This window comes from Acomys minous, assembly GCF_964271855.1.
Source record: "Acomys minous genome assembly, chromosome: 4".
Lineage (NCBI taxonomy): Eukaryota > Metazoa > Chordata > Mammalia > Rodentia > Muridae > Acomys > Acomys minous.
In genome coordinates, this window is record NC_140486.1 from 6188080 (window position 1) to 6202972 (window position 14893).

The following is a 14893-nucleotide window of genomic DNA, read 5'->3' on the forward strand; positions in this document are numbered from 1 at the left end:
CGTGTACAGTGCTGTCACAGGGCAAGCACAAACCATGCTACCGCGAGGAGCTGGCCCGGCCTACAGTTTCCTTCCCACAAGGACTCCTCACTCACATGTATTCAGAGAGATCCCAAGCTCCAGCCACAAGCCTGACTCCAGGAAGAACGCCTTCAACCGAAAGCTTGTGTGGTTTCCTTCCTGATCCACTGCGTCCCCGTGGGTCAGATTCAAAGCCCAGCCCTAACAAGGACCAAAAGATGGCATCCAAGCCCCGTTTGGTCCACACATCATCACACAATGTGCTCACTCCACTCCGCACCTATCTGTCCACCAGAGAATGAGAGGCCCTACACTACATGACAGCCACCCAACCCTGATAGCCTATATGCTTACCTCCAGTGCAGAGCACGGTGTGACGTTCAGACAGACAGACAGACAGACAGACAGACACAGAGAGAGGGGGGAAGGGGGAGACAGACAGACAGAGACAGACAGACAGACAGAGACAGACAGAGAGAGAGAGACACAAACACACACAGAGAGAGAAAGGGGGAGGGGGAAACTCATATGTGCAGAATTTTACAAAACACTAAAAGCCACATGCCTAGTTTTTGTTTTATCCAGCAGTGTGCTCACACCTGTCTTAATCAAGAACATCCGGGTCTCTTCCCAAACAACCTTAGGTACCAGTTGCTTGCGAGCTCCGAGTATCCCCTGAACCTAGCTGCTGAGCTAAGCCTTAGAGGAAGCACATGCTGCGCACCACAGGATACGGCAGGCATTGATTGTCCCAGCATCCTCTCAGGGACTGCGTACCTGACAGCAGCAGGACCACAAACACTCCACAAGGTACAACTCTGAGAACTGACCCGGATGGAGCTGAGGAGAGAACTCAGGCCACCCAAGGCTGGCAGGAGCCATGAGGTGGACTGGAACAAGGCTGCTTGCCACACAGCACAGCTGCTGCATCTGTTGGAAGGGCTTTTCCCTCCAGAGCCTGCTGTTGCAGCACATGTGCAAGCATGCAGGGAGAGCGCCCCCTACAGGTCTCCAAGGAACCTAAATGAACACAGGTTGGCTAGGCTGGACAGCGCCCCCTACAGGTCTCCATGGAACCTAAGTGGGCATTGCCAGGCCAGGCTAGGCAGTGCCCCCTACAGGTCCCTAGGACAAGGAAATGATCATATGGAGACCAAGATGGGCAGCCTGCCTTCCAGGCTCCTACAAAGACTGCCCAGCAGAGGCAAACAGCAGATACAGAGCCCAAAGCTCACTGGCTCCAAAAGTAAAGCAAAATTACAAGCTTCTTGAGGTGGATAAAGGGTGAGATGTCGACCACGTCTCAAGGACAAGCCAGTTTAAATAACTTTATCAAAGAATCTTATATGGCTGTATAGTTATCTACAATGGCGTAATATAAAAGGTAAATGATTCCTAGGACATTACTTTTCTCAGACATTACTTTGCTACCCCTGAAAATGCTGAATAAGAAACATATAAAAATATGAATGAAAATTATGTACACTGAACTTAAAGACAAAATAGGGTATAAAAGTCTTGCACGGTGGGGGGGTGGGGGGGCAAAAAAAGTCTTGCACATTTAAAGAATTATATAGCGATAAATTATGGAGAAGAAAAACAGAGTCTTGGAGGTGAATGTACCTGAAGTGACATCAGACCCCAGTGTACTAATGCATGTCCATCCGTGGCATCCAGTACCACTTGGCTACCCAAGAGAAGCAAGCAGTCACATGCCAGAACCTTAGACAAGACTCGGAAACACAGCTACAGGCAAGCAGGGAGCACAGCGGCAGCCAACGGGGCACCCAGAGTAAAAGTGAACATCTGCAGCATATAGCCCAACACCTGGCCTGTGGGCGCCTGCTCAGCCTCAGCTACGGGTGAGGTGTGGAATGCTACCTCTGTGACCGCACCACCCAGCTAGCCTTGTCCTCTGCCCCTTCCCCTTCCCCCGTACTTCACACCCTTGGTACATCTCCTAGCTGTGGGACATGTACGGAAAAGACAGGACAGAACGGGCGGGGCTCTGCTCGCCCAGTGACACATGCCTGTCCCTCCTTTCTCTATCGCCTCAATGCTTAGTCTGATTCCAACCATCCCAGGCACAGAGGGACACCCGCCCTCACCAACCCAGAGACGGTGTGTACGCACGCATGCATGTGTGTGCAAGTGTGTGTGTGTGTGTGTGTGTGTGTGCATATGTGTGTGTGTGTGCGTGTGTGTGTGTGTGTATGTGTGTGACAGCTTCAGCTTCCATTTTCTATCCAGCCATCCCCCAAACCAGCTTACAGCCCCCTGTGCCCAGGCTATCAGCTCCTGTACTGAACAGGAAGGCGCTCACTCGGAGCCACAGCAGCACAGCCTTCCTTCTCAGTAAGAAGCCCTGAAATAAAGCTCCAGAGAGCCACCGAGGCTGAAGTTCAGAGATCTAATGGCACTGAGGAAAAAACAGCAGCCTTGCAAAAGAGCCCACAGTCAAGCCCGGTCTCCACTGGCTAAGGAACCCTGCGTGGGGACCAAGGCTGGTCCATTGCTCCTTCTAATGCAGGCTGGGACCAAGGCCTTGTTCCACCTCAGATCGCCATGGGGTCGCTCAGGGGCCACAAACCAACTATTAATCAATGGTGTCACTTGCAAAGCTGACCAACAAATACTGATCGCAGAAGGCTGATGGCTGAAGCAATCACTGGTGCTGTCCAACCACTCATACAAACCTACTGTCTTTATGTCCTTAAAGGCCAAGGTCACAGCAGCTAGGACAGTCTCCAATGACTCACCCACCACATTCACACCTGATGGGCAACAACTCACACGTGTGTGCTATGCCGTGACGAAGTAGGATGTAACCAAACAGTCAACAGCATCTGGCTGACCATAGCTTCCACAAAGCCCCTCAGACTGAAAGGAGTCAGCCTCGTACAGCCAACACACGCTAGCCTGCTACCTGAGCCTGGACGGCCAGCAGGCCAGAGCCACACAGGGATGCGGAGCTAGCCCGAGAGTGGCGTGTTCTGCTGCTGTAAGGACAGCAGGGCTTACGTGAGACACTCTGTGGGTTGTGTATACTGTGTATACTGTGTATACTGTGTATACTGTGTACCAATTGGTTCCCAAGGCTGAAACTGAGAATTACATGGGAGAGGCTCCCACACCCCCCTCTCTCTTCCTCTCCCTCTCTCCCCTCGCTCCGTTTCTCCATCCTCAAAATGCAGTGACAGTAATGCTATGAGCCCCATAATGTTTCTGTGGGTCGAATTTAAAGGCACATGAGCTGCAGTGTTCAGTACAGAGGCTCGGCATCTCAGAGACTTTTAGTGACTGACTCCCAAATGACTGAACAAAATGTCAGTGAAGTAGCCGGAGACACCCTGTCACTGACATGGTTTATTTGACTCAGTAAATTCAAAGGGACAAAATAAATGGCAACTTTGGACAGTCCTGAGGTGCCCTAGTGACTGGCGCACTTCCAGGGCCCTTGATCCTACTCTTCACCAGGTTAGTCCACACAGTTAAAAGCGCTCACCCAGGGCCGTGAACACCACGATGCTCAGCCGACACATTCAACAGCGGGACACTTTATGGAACCCATCTTTAATACAGGCTCCATTCAAATGCACTCGAGGAACACCGCTGGGTCAGTCACACTTCTACATCAAATGTGGTGACCGAGGCGCCCAGGCCCTGGACCTCGTGGTAGCTGTGTGCCTTCATTCCCCGTCTGTATGGAACTGGGAATTTACCCACAAAGACATGATGCAGATCTCAAATACCACTCCAGTAAGAAACACAAAGGAAAGCAGAGATGCTCTGGAGCCTGTCTCACTCCCACCCCTTTTCTGGGCCCTTCTCCACCTCACCTCGCCGGCCATCACCCCCTCCACACGAGCTCCAAGAAGCTGGGTGCTCAGGAATACAGTACGGGAAACTACCTTTCCCTAACTCCAATTTCAGAAGTGCCTCAATACTTAGGAGGGATGTTGTAAGATCAATGAAGACCTTCCTCCTCCACGGAAGGAGCAACAGCCAACCCGCAGGCAGTACAAGGAAGCAAGTGAGGTTTACCCAGGAAGGCCCTGAGGCTTTCCCCGACATCTTAGACAAACCTTTTCTGAGAGCTGAGCAGGACACATTATAAATCCCAGCCAGCCTTGTCATGGTTGTAGGGACATTTCTATGCGAAGCCATGTCAGCCCAACTGAGCTCTCTGTCTGTGGCTGGAATCAACACACAGCAAAGGCTACACAGTTTCCCTACCCCCCTCTCACACCCCAAAACGAGCAAAGTTGATGCTACTTATCAGAATGTCACCCTGAGAACGTGAATTTTCAAATATGTTCCGATAACCACTAATTTCCAGAGCGAGACATACAGTACCAACCTGAAACCAAAGCTGTATTAGAGAGAGGACCAAGGCCTGGAGGGAGGAAACCCAAGCCAGGAACCTCAACATATCTGCTGGCTAGAAAGACTGGGGCTCCTGCTGACATGCTGGGGAGGGCACCTGCTGGGGGTCAGGGACTAGGGCTCCCTCTGTCCTGCTGGGGGTCAGGGACTAGGGCTCCCTCTGTCCTGCTGGGGGTCGGGGACTAGGGCTCCCTCTGTCCTGCTGGGGGTGGGGGACTAGGGCTCCCTCTGTCCTGCTGGGGGTCGGGGACTAGGGCTCCCTCTGTCCTGCTGGGGGTCGGGGACTAGGGCTCCCTCTGTCCTGCTGGGGGTCAGGGACTAGGGCTCCCTCTGTCCTGCTGGGGGTCAGGGACTAGGGCTCCCTCTGTCCTGCTGGGGGTCAGGGACTAGGGCTCCCTCTGTCCTGCTGGGGGTCGGGGACTAGGGCTCCCTCTGTCCTGCTGGGGGTCGGGGACTAGGGCTCCCTCTGTCCTGCTGGGGGTGGGGGACTAGGGCTCCCTCTGTCCTGCTGGGGGTCGGGGACTAGGGCTCCCTCTGTCCTGCTGGGGGTGGGGGACTAGGGCTCCCTCTGTCCTGCTGGGGGTCCGGGACTAGGGCTCCCTCTGTCCTGCTGGGGGTCGGGGACTAGGGCTCCCTCTGTCCTGCTGGGGGTGGGGGACTAGGGCTCCCTCTGACCTGCTGGGGGTGTAGGGACTAGGGCTCCCTCTGACCTGCTGGGGGTGTAGGGACTAGGGCTCCCTCTGACCTGCTGGGGGTCGGGGACTAGGGCTCCCTCTGTCCTGCTGGGGGTGGGGGACCAGGGCTCCCTCTGTCCTGCTGGGGCTGTAGGGACTAGGGCTCCCTCTGTCCTGCTGGGGGTGTAGGGACTAGGGCTCTCTCTGTCCTGCTGGGGGTATAGGGACTAGGGCTCCCTCTGTCCTGCTGGGGGAAGTGAGTGTGGGACTCTGTTGGATGTGCTGCTGACTTGGAGGTAAGTCCAGAGTCTGCTGCCTTCAAAGCTCTGTGTAGCCTAAGACTTGCTCAGTTCTGACTCACTCATTAACTCTGCTGCACTCCACACTGCTCTGGCTTCCCCAAGGCCAGGTGACTTCTCTGTGTCTGTGTCCTTTTGAAGCCTATTCCAGTGAGAAACCGGGTTTGAAGGGAGCCTGGTGCCTGCCAGGATTAGAGAGGCCTGCAGTGGGACACAGCTATGTGCTCCCTGCTCTGGGAACAGAGGGAAAGGCCTAGGAACATGGGCCCCAGGGGTCAGGAGGCCCAGAGGCCAGGGTAATGCCCCCACCGACAGCGTATCAGTTTCTAGAATTAGCCTGTCTGCAGAGGCAGAAGCGCAGAGGCCCTGGGAGGCAAGTCACAGAAGATGCGGGGAGCTCCGCTGACCACGTCTTTGGGCAGCTCCAGGAACTCCAGGGCCCAGCACACCCCACACGCCATGTGGGAGCTGCCGGTCTGTCCTGCAGGACACTGTGAGCCTGTTCTTCTGCAGACAATGAAAGGGCCTCGCAAGTCACACTGCAGAATTATGAGCCATGAATTAAAATACATCATTAACATCTTGGGCAAGCTTATCTGACTTCTGTAGACAAAACACGTATTATCTGAACAAACGGGGAATGCCCTAACCACAATGCAGAGGCTCTCCTCACAAGCCATTCGGCACAGGATGAACAATTGTGGTTCAGTGTCCCCAGACTAGGGTCCCTCAGAGGTCCATGAAGGGACGCATTCACTGCTGTGCAGTGTGCAGGCCACAGGGCTGGGCCTGCAGGCTTCTGCGGCCTCAGACCATCAAGAAAATCCATTATGAACAGGAGTCCTCTGCACTCTAACAGTAAGACCTGAATGCACACACTGCTTCCCTGGGGCCCTCCCCCCACCTCCTCCACGCAGGACAAACAGCAGAGAGGGCAGCAGCGCCCTGGGCAAGCCTGGCTGAGAGGCCCCAGAGAACAAGGAGCCAGGGTGTCTCTGCTAAAAACAGTCTGCAAGGCTGCAAGCGGGCCGTAGCTACGCTTCACTCGGAAAGGGAGGTGAGGGAGTGCAGACAGCAGAATTCACTGTCTTAAATAAAATCTTCCTTTCAATTTTAGCAAACTCCAAGTAAGTTAAAGCAAGTGCCATCGCACCAGTCCTCAGACACAGAAAAGTGTCCACATGACTTTCTATGAATCCATGGTCTTTCCAGCAAGACCTTTAGTTCTGCACCTCAGACCGGGGCAGTGGACACCATGTACAATCACAGAAAACAAAACAAAACAAAATGGGGCTCCTCTGCAAGGAAGTTACCTTTTAACAAACAAAAAGCCAAATAGAAGAAACACTCCATCTTCCAAAGTAATTACAATCTTTAAAAAAAAAAAAAGGGGGGGTAGGGGGTAAGAAACCTCTGTGAGGGACCAAAGGTCACGCTCAGAGTGAATAAGGACAGTGCTCTCCTAGTTAGTAGCACTACCTACAGGGCAGTAAGCAGAGACTTTAATCGAATACAAGGCTGGAGTTTTAAATCAATGTGCAAGGGCATCCAGTATGTATACCTACCTGTCAGGCCCTACTCTCAAATTAACACATTCTGTGACTTGTTGTTCACGATTTGCTATTTTCTGAGTCTTGTATCAGTGGCTTGTCACTAGGAAAGTAAACATCACAAAGCTAACACGGGGCCAGGACGGCAGGCGCCAGGCTGCTCCGAGAGGCTCTCCTGATAAGTGCACGTGCATCTGTCGCCTCCCAGGCCACACAGCGCAGCACTAGGGTCTCACAGTCAACCTATACTCCTAAAGCAGCTCCCCAGCAACATGATCCTCTGGATGTTTCCATGAAAACCCCCTCTTCCAGGCTCTGAGAACCCCCCGAATCCGGGCAGCCTGGATGGAGTGTGCTGTTACAAAGGGCTGCTCCACAGGGCCCCGCAGGCGCTCGGCTCTCCTGCTACTGTGGCACCAGCCAGCAGCTCAGACTTTAGCATCACCATTAAGACCATGGCTGCAAATAACTCAGGAATGCTGAAAACTGAAGGGGCAGGAAGGGGGGAAATGGAAACACATAAATCTCTTATTTTCAAAACCAATGGCAAAAGTCAGGGAGCCTTCAGAACTTGTAAGCAGTGCAGGTTAAAAATGGCCAGGAGACTCCTCACAGAGCCTACCTCAGAAGACAGCCCTCACCACTCTGGTGTCTAACACACACCTTTTTTCAAATCGTTTTAGAAATGAACAGTAGCAAAAACAAACAACTCCACAGAAAGGCACCTTTCCTCTCAGCTGAGTGTCAAATACACGTTAGCTACAACCTGTTTCCACAAAGAACTCTGTCATTTATGCCCAAGCAACAGAAACCTGCTCCACTCCAAACGCTGCCCTGCTTCCAGCCTCTCACCCAACACCCACCCCGTCCCATGGAAAAGCACAGAGATGATGATGATGGTGATGATGATGATGATGATGACGATGACGATGATGCGATCCCGCTGATGTTATCTCGGTCCTCTGCTTTTTTGTGAAATAGCACCCATGTCACCAGCACATTAATGACCGGGCTGGCGGGAGCAAAGCAGATGACTGCCCACAGCAAGCTGCTGGACTTCCTGCTAACTATTACCTAAGAGGCAGGCCAGTGAGTAAAGACACCCCTCAAAAATCATTCTGCTACCTCACGGCAGAAATAAAAACACTCCAGTCACCAATGTTACTGAAATCTAAGTAAGACCTTAGACACCTGGTGCAAACAATGCTCTGAATTAAGTACGTTTTGGTAGAAGAGCTGAAAAGGACATTTTGCCTTAAGACTCTGTTTGCCATTATGCAAACATCAATCAATATACACTGAAATTACAAAAGGACTGGTTGCCAAAAATGCTGTGTATATGTATATATGTGTGTGTATGTATGTGTGTGTGTATGTATATATATACACACGTACACATCCATTTAAATTTTCCAGATTGGCGGCTGCCAGGAGTGGCAGTAACGTGACCCAGTTTATCGCTAACACACACAGCCCTTCTGCTAGGCAGCTGGAGCCCCAACAGGAGGGGGGTCCGTCAGAGAATGTTTACAAAGACTGACTCCTAGGGAGAACATGAAGTCACACTTCATGGGATTTACTCTGCTTTCCCATCAGGCATGTTTGCTGACACGCTGCAGTAGGTTCTAGCTTTGAGGGTGTCAGGCCCCCTAGACTTCCCTTGCTACACCAAAAGGCTCAGCAAGCTAAAAGCTCCCTTAACTCTCCGCATGGGTTTGTCATGTTCTCCAGCCACAAAAATGCATGTGAGGCTGTACACATAGTGGCCATGACTGGGCTGTACATATAGTGGCCATGACTGATCTTGCAGACATAAGACAGTGCTCCTGGAAGGCATACCCAGTGGCAGTTTCTTGGTAAAGGCAAACATAAAACAAAGAAATGTTTTTTAGTCTCCAGGTGCTGAGCTCCGCCCTGTGAGCCCCTAGGGAAGTGCTTTCTTTAGACTCCGAAGGCCCTGACATATGGAAGGTTAGACCTTATGGCTCAGAAAAACACTGGCTCATGTCAATCACACGAGTTGCTTATGAACATTTTTCCAAGAACCCAAAGACCATGTTGCGCTAAGCGTGTGGCTGTATAAGGTCAGCTCCTTTGCTGTGACAAGGTCAGGACTGTGAGTGTATGTCATTTAATCACGCACACATTGACTGACCCCACCATTCCTCCCACTCCTGTCCCTTTACCTGCCCCACCCCACCCCACCCCACCCCTGTAACCAAGAGCACATATGGCCCTGGATACCTCCTCTCTAATTTGTCCAATGCAAATGAGCATATGTGCAAGGTGCTGCTAGGAGACAGGCAGAGATTAAACAGATGCATCCTACATCCAGCAAGGTGGGACCTGGAGGGTGGGGCTACTGGGCCTCTGTCACTCAGCAAGCAGCTAATAGGGAAAGGGCAATGGGACCTGAGAGCCTGGGAGGCCATGCCTATCCATAGACATGGTGCTGTGTAGCTCATGGAGCCCGGGAGGCCATGCCTATCCATAGACATAATGCTCCGTGGACCTGATTATTACTTACACGAGTGTTTTATGAAAACACACACACACACACACACACACACACACACACACACACACACCTGGCTGGTAACAGAGGAAGGTATTCAGGCTCACCACTAATACGGCCACTTGTCCATCACAGAGATGGTGTGTGGCTGCAAACGTTAGAGGCTCATCTTTGCGGACAACAGGCAGTTCACATGACAAACCTGGCACTGGTAACTAAAAGGACCCAGCCGCCAGTGTCTGCCGAAGCGACTGTGTGAGATCCCACACAATTCTCTAATATACATGAAGCAACAAGAGGAGAAGGCGCCTCTGCCTGAACACTTTCAACCTGCCTGGGCTCCCAGAGGGGTGCGAGGGGCCGTCTCAAGGAGGATGAGCCAGTCCCTTCTGTAGTAAGATGGCGTACACACAAAGCATATTTCGGCGGCTCTACAGCAAGGCTTCCCACCCAGAGTGCCCCAACACTGCGCTGTCAGTACTCTCAGCACCCAGGATGGAGCTTAAACTGCGCCACCACACACTCGTACATGAATGCAGCTGCAAGACACGCGATTCACTATGTCAATCTGGGAACTGTGACTCCAGTGCCTGACACGGGTGCTGTGGGCTTTTCAGCTCTGCAACCAAAACTCCAATGTATCAAGGCACTGGTTTCTGTTCCCTCTTTTATTTTGTTTTGCAACATTCACTTTGCTGCACTGAATCTGTGTCCATTAGAGAGTGCTGTGGGGCTCAGTCCTGCCCGCGCCATCTGCAACAGGGAAAGCCACAGAGCAGGTCTCAGGCTGTTCACTGATGGATTACACTGCAGAGCACCAGTGGAGTGTGCATCCTGTCAGTGTAACTACACACAGCAGACAAAAAGATCTTCAAGTATTTACAAGTGAGCCAGTATGACACTGTGTATATGCATAACCTGCTGACCACAGAACCTGGCCAAACTGGTCTGCTCCTGTGCGTGTGCGGAGTGGGGGGGGGGGGGTGTGTGTGAGAGAACCAGATTCACTGCAACCTGCCCCTTACTGGGTCTTGTACTTGGAAAACTGCCGAACACCCAACTTCTTTCACCCTAAGGATATACTTTCCAAAACACATTAATCCAGATTTGAAATATAGAGAGAAGTTGTCTCTACCCTTCAAGTTGGCTTCCCAGGGACACAGTGGGAAGCCACCGGACCCCTCCCCGCCTTGCCTGTCCTCACAGCATCCCAGCAAAAGTGCCACAGACACGCTCTCAAGCAGCAGTGCATAGGCTAAACTAGTAAAGATCAGCTCCCTCACAACACAGGTGCCACGAGCAGCTGCTCTTCCTGAAGTATCAAGTCCTCAGCCAAAAGGAAACCTTTCTAAAAGCAGGCACGATGGCCACAGAAGCACACACTGTCTTTCTCTGGTGGTGCTAATGCACGAGACGCTGTTGGTGTGTGGTCCTTAGCAAGAGGGGCCCATGGGGAATCTGCATCGCCTGGAAGAGCCAGGAGCAAAGCAAGGCCTAGTGTCACAGAGGATGGAGACTTGGGGACCCACCAACAGCGCATCAGAGAAGCAACTACACATTTGTGAAGAATGGCTGTGAACATTTAAGTACAGGTGGTCCTGCCAGTGGGCACCTGCAGTGTGCGCCTGCACTTTAAGTGTGTGCATGTGTCACATGTTGGTGTAAGTGTGAGCACAGTGTAAGCATGTCACATAGAGGTGAATGGACTTTCACTTCTGCTAGTGCATCTGCTCAGCAGCTACTGTGGCTCTAGGACGATGCTGATGCATCTCAACACCTCGCAGCTGCTGCCTCTGCCCCCTTCTATGTATGAGAGAGACACTCAGTAAACAAATGTGCTCTGGCCTCACCACTGTGACAGTGCATATGTTGTCATCCCGAGCATCCCTGTGCCCTTCCCCATGGTCCAAATGTCCGTGAGAGCAGTGCTTCCCTTCCCAGCAGCAGAGTCAGGCCTCCACCACAGCCAGGGCAGTCCTGTGTGTAGATTCTCAGCACACATGGCCAATGTATACACACTTGAAACCCTAAGGGTAAAACTTTTGCACAAACTTGTTCAGAACAGGAAACATTCCTGTCCTGGGGGGCGCCTTCTGATGGAAATGTACCAGCAGCCAGGCTTTTCGGCACCCCCTACAAAGGCTGCAGCCCCCTCTATGGCATTTGCACGTGAGAGATAGAGCCAGGGGATTATAGCAGCATGCATAGCAGTGACTCCGTGACTACTTTCAGTTCCATGAGACAGACATGAGGAGAGCAGTCAACCTCCCACAACACAGGCCAGCAACAGGTGACATGCTCAGCCACGGGAAGGAGGAACAAGCTGTTGGCGTCCATTAGGTGGGGCCTCTTCTGCAGAGGACCTTACTGAAATCCTGCAGGTGGCTCTCATGTCCACACTCCATACCTGTGCCCAAATCACCAACCTCAGCCTCCCACCACAGTTGACCTAACAGTGTAAACCAAGGAATGCACTCACTCACAAATGAGCACCATGCCTAGACAACCCTGCGCTGAGCTTTCGGCTTGAGTCGCACCAACCACTCATGTGCCTATCAGAACCCAGCAAGAGGCTAAACTCCCCCATGTTGGCGGAAGTAAAACTCCACATCACTGCTGTCACCAACCATGCCCAGCACTCAACGTGCAATGCAAGGCTCATGTCTGATGGGATTTGAGTCTACTTTAGACAACGACGCTCAGAGTGGACAGTCTGGAAGTGTCCCTCGGGGCTGTGTCCCTTCCACTCCAATACTTCACGTCACCCTTCCAGAATCTCCAAAATTCCATGCCTACATGGAGCTCACTCAGGTGCCCCAAGAGCATGCCTGGGCCCCACAAATGGAGCCCCACAAATGGATGTGATCTGAAGATACAACATGACCAGCACTCCATTACGCCTCTGGTCATCAACCACGCACGCTACAGCCACACAGCTTGCGGATGTCACACACAGCACAAGCAGGAGCCATCACTGAAAGGGGCTCCTGTTTCACACGATGGGACCCATGCTGTATTGCTGCCAAATCTTTCCTAAGCGACAGTGATTAAGCCTCTACTTTAAAAGAAGTAATGGGCACACTGAATAAGGCTCTTCAGCCGTTCACTGGTAACTGCTCCAGTGGCCATTCGACCAAGGCAGCCAGCAGGCCATCACCATTAATGACAGGGACCATCTTTCCATACAACAGGGGATCGTGACAGTTTCCCCTGGCCAAACAGGGCCAAAGAGACCACCGAGGCCAGAACCTCATGTATCGGGGACCCAGGTGGTCGGCACAGAACCACTCAGATGCCCAGCTTAACAAGGCCGATGTCGGGAAAGAGAGGGTTGTATGAAGTCATGGTCACCCACAATTTCTTGTCTTGTCATGAACTTATTGGTAGGACAATGAACTTTTGCATGAGCAAAAACACAATAGCAACATGAGGCAGTCACCTCAGAGCTTACAGCCCTGGTACATGCAGGCTCGCAGCCAATGCCAGCACTCCCTTCCCAGCCAGCATGCAGCAGTGGCATGAGTAGCAAGTCCACTGCAGAGGACAGATGCCAGCCACTCACCTGCAGGCCACAGTGAGCCTCACGTGGAGCTCCTCTCACAGGGCCACTGCTCCTGTGCACCCCACTTCCACCTCAGCACCCTCACTTGCTCCTCCTATCATTATAGATAGGCTCTTTTACCCAAATCCTTCTGTCTCATCCCAGCCCAATGTCATTTGGATTAATATTAATTCAACATCTCTCTTACAGTATCTGTAAGTATTTCTAAGTATTTCCCTCACCAAAGTATCCTGGATAATGTACCTTTGGGTCACACCTACAGAACTGGGACAAAACACTGAACCCCCTCTGATTGGTCTAGAGCACACCACAGCCACTCAGGGCAAACACGTCCTCCTCTTCCTGAGGCTGCACAGCCCCATGGAGCAGCATCCACTTTTACAAAGAAACCACTGGGTACAGGGCCAATCTGTGGCCAACACACAGACCTGTCCATCGGGTAAACAGAGCTCCATCAGCTGCATGTCTCCAACACCATCAGTACAGGTGTGCCACTGTTCCCACCCAACACGGACTCACCAACACACACCACACACAGGTGGTGAGCCTGGACCGTGACCCTTGAGTGTAATCTTCCCCAGGTACATAATAAAATATTTCTAATTTCTTGGTGCTAAAATTATACACTGTTTGTTTGTTTGCCTATGGGACCATGCAGACACCCTTCCTTTGAAGGACCATGAGATGCTTGTCAGTGGGCTCAAGAGTGGAAACCCCTGCACTGAGTGGAAGGACACACTGCTGAGTCGAGGCAGCAGTGCTAGGAGGCCCCAGTCTCAAGAGAAGGAAGCGCACCACCCGCCCTGCCTCCCCGGGAGGCTACAGGACATGGCAGGGTAACCCTGCAGAAAGGTATGAGGAGCTTGAAAGACCTCTGCAGAATCCTACACCTGGTCATTTCACATATACACTTAAAAATACTTTTTTTCCCCTGTATTTTCTTAGGTGATGGCTGCTTTTCAGTCACTTCCCCCTGATGGCACTGCCCTACTGGGCCACAGGGGAAGAGGACAAACTCAGTCCTGATGTTGACGTGATGACCTGGGGTGAGTGGATTGGGGGGTGTGCTCCCCTTTTCTGAGGAATAAGGGAGGGACAAAGAGAGGGGAAGGTGAGACTGGGAGGAGAGGATGGGGGGCTATGACTGAAATAGAAAGTGAATTAATTAGTTAACGAATTAAATTTTAAAAGATCTTTTTTGAAGTCTATGATTTTGTGAGATAATTCAACATTGGGGAGGTGGGCAGGGCCAAGTGGAACAAGATAGTCAAAACTGATAATTACTCAAGTGACACACAACCTGTGCTACAGGCAACACACAATTACAAGTGTGTGTCATGTCACAGATGACAACCACGGCCTCCTCACATCAGATCACCTCCAAGGAGTCACCAGCTACAAGGACCAGACACTGGGCCCCCTCATCTTCAGCGTCTGGTCTTTAAAGAGGCTGTCTCCTGCACACTAACAGGCCCTAGCACCTAAACCCTACAGTTGTATGTCAAGAGCTGACTTCCAGCCCAGGTTTCATGGCCACAGCTGAAGAAGGAACACACAGGGTTTTACTCTCTGCCATCGAGCAGTGAGCCTTTCGTCTAGGGAACTCAGGGGAAGGGCCTTTCTAAAACTGCTTCCTGGGGCCATGGGCCTGACGCCCATCAGACATGGAGGAATCCGGGAAGTCCCAGATCAGCACCCTTGCAGAGCGAGGGGACCAGCACCTCTGCCAAGTGCACCCCCTTCTAAACCACTCCATGATGGACGACCCAGGGGACTAAGCTAAAGCACACTGGAGTGGGCGGAGCACGACCCCTTCCATCCTCCCTTCCAACAGCCAAGGGGCACTGAGAAGCCCAAGACAGAGCCAGAGGCGACAGAGAAATGAG

At 52.1% G+C, this 14893-nt stretch overlaps 1 protein-coding gene across 11 annotated transcripts in view; it reads right to left on the reverse strand.

Moving 5' to 3' along the window:
* ZNF516 (zinc finger protein 516) overlaps positions 1 to 14893 on the reverse strand; it is a 114611-nt gene that overhangs the window by 50099 nt on the left and 49619 nt on the right. The window lies entirely within an intron of this gene.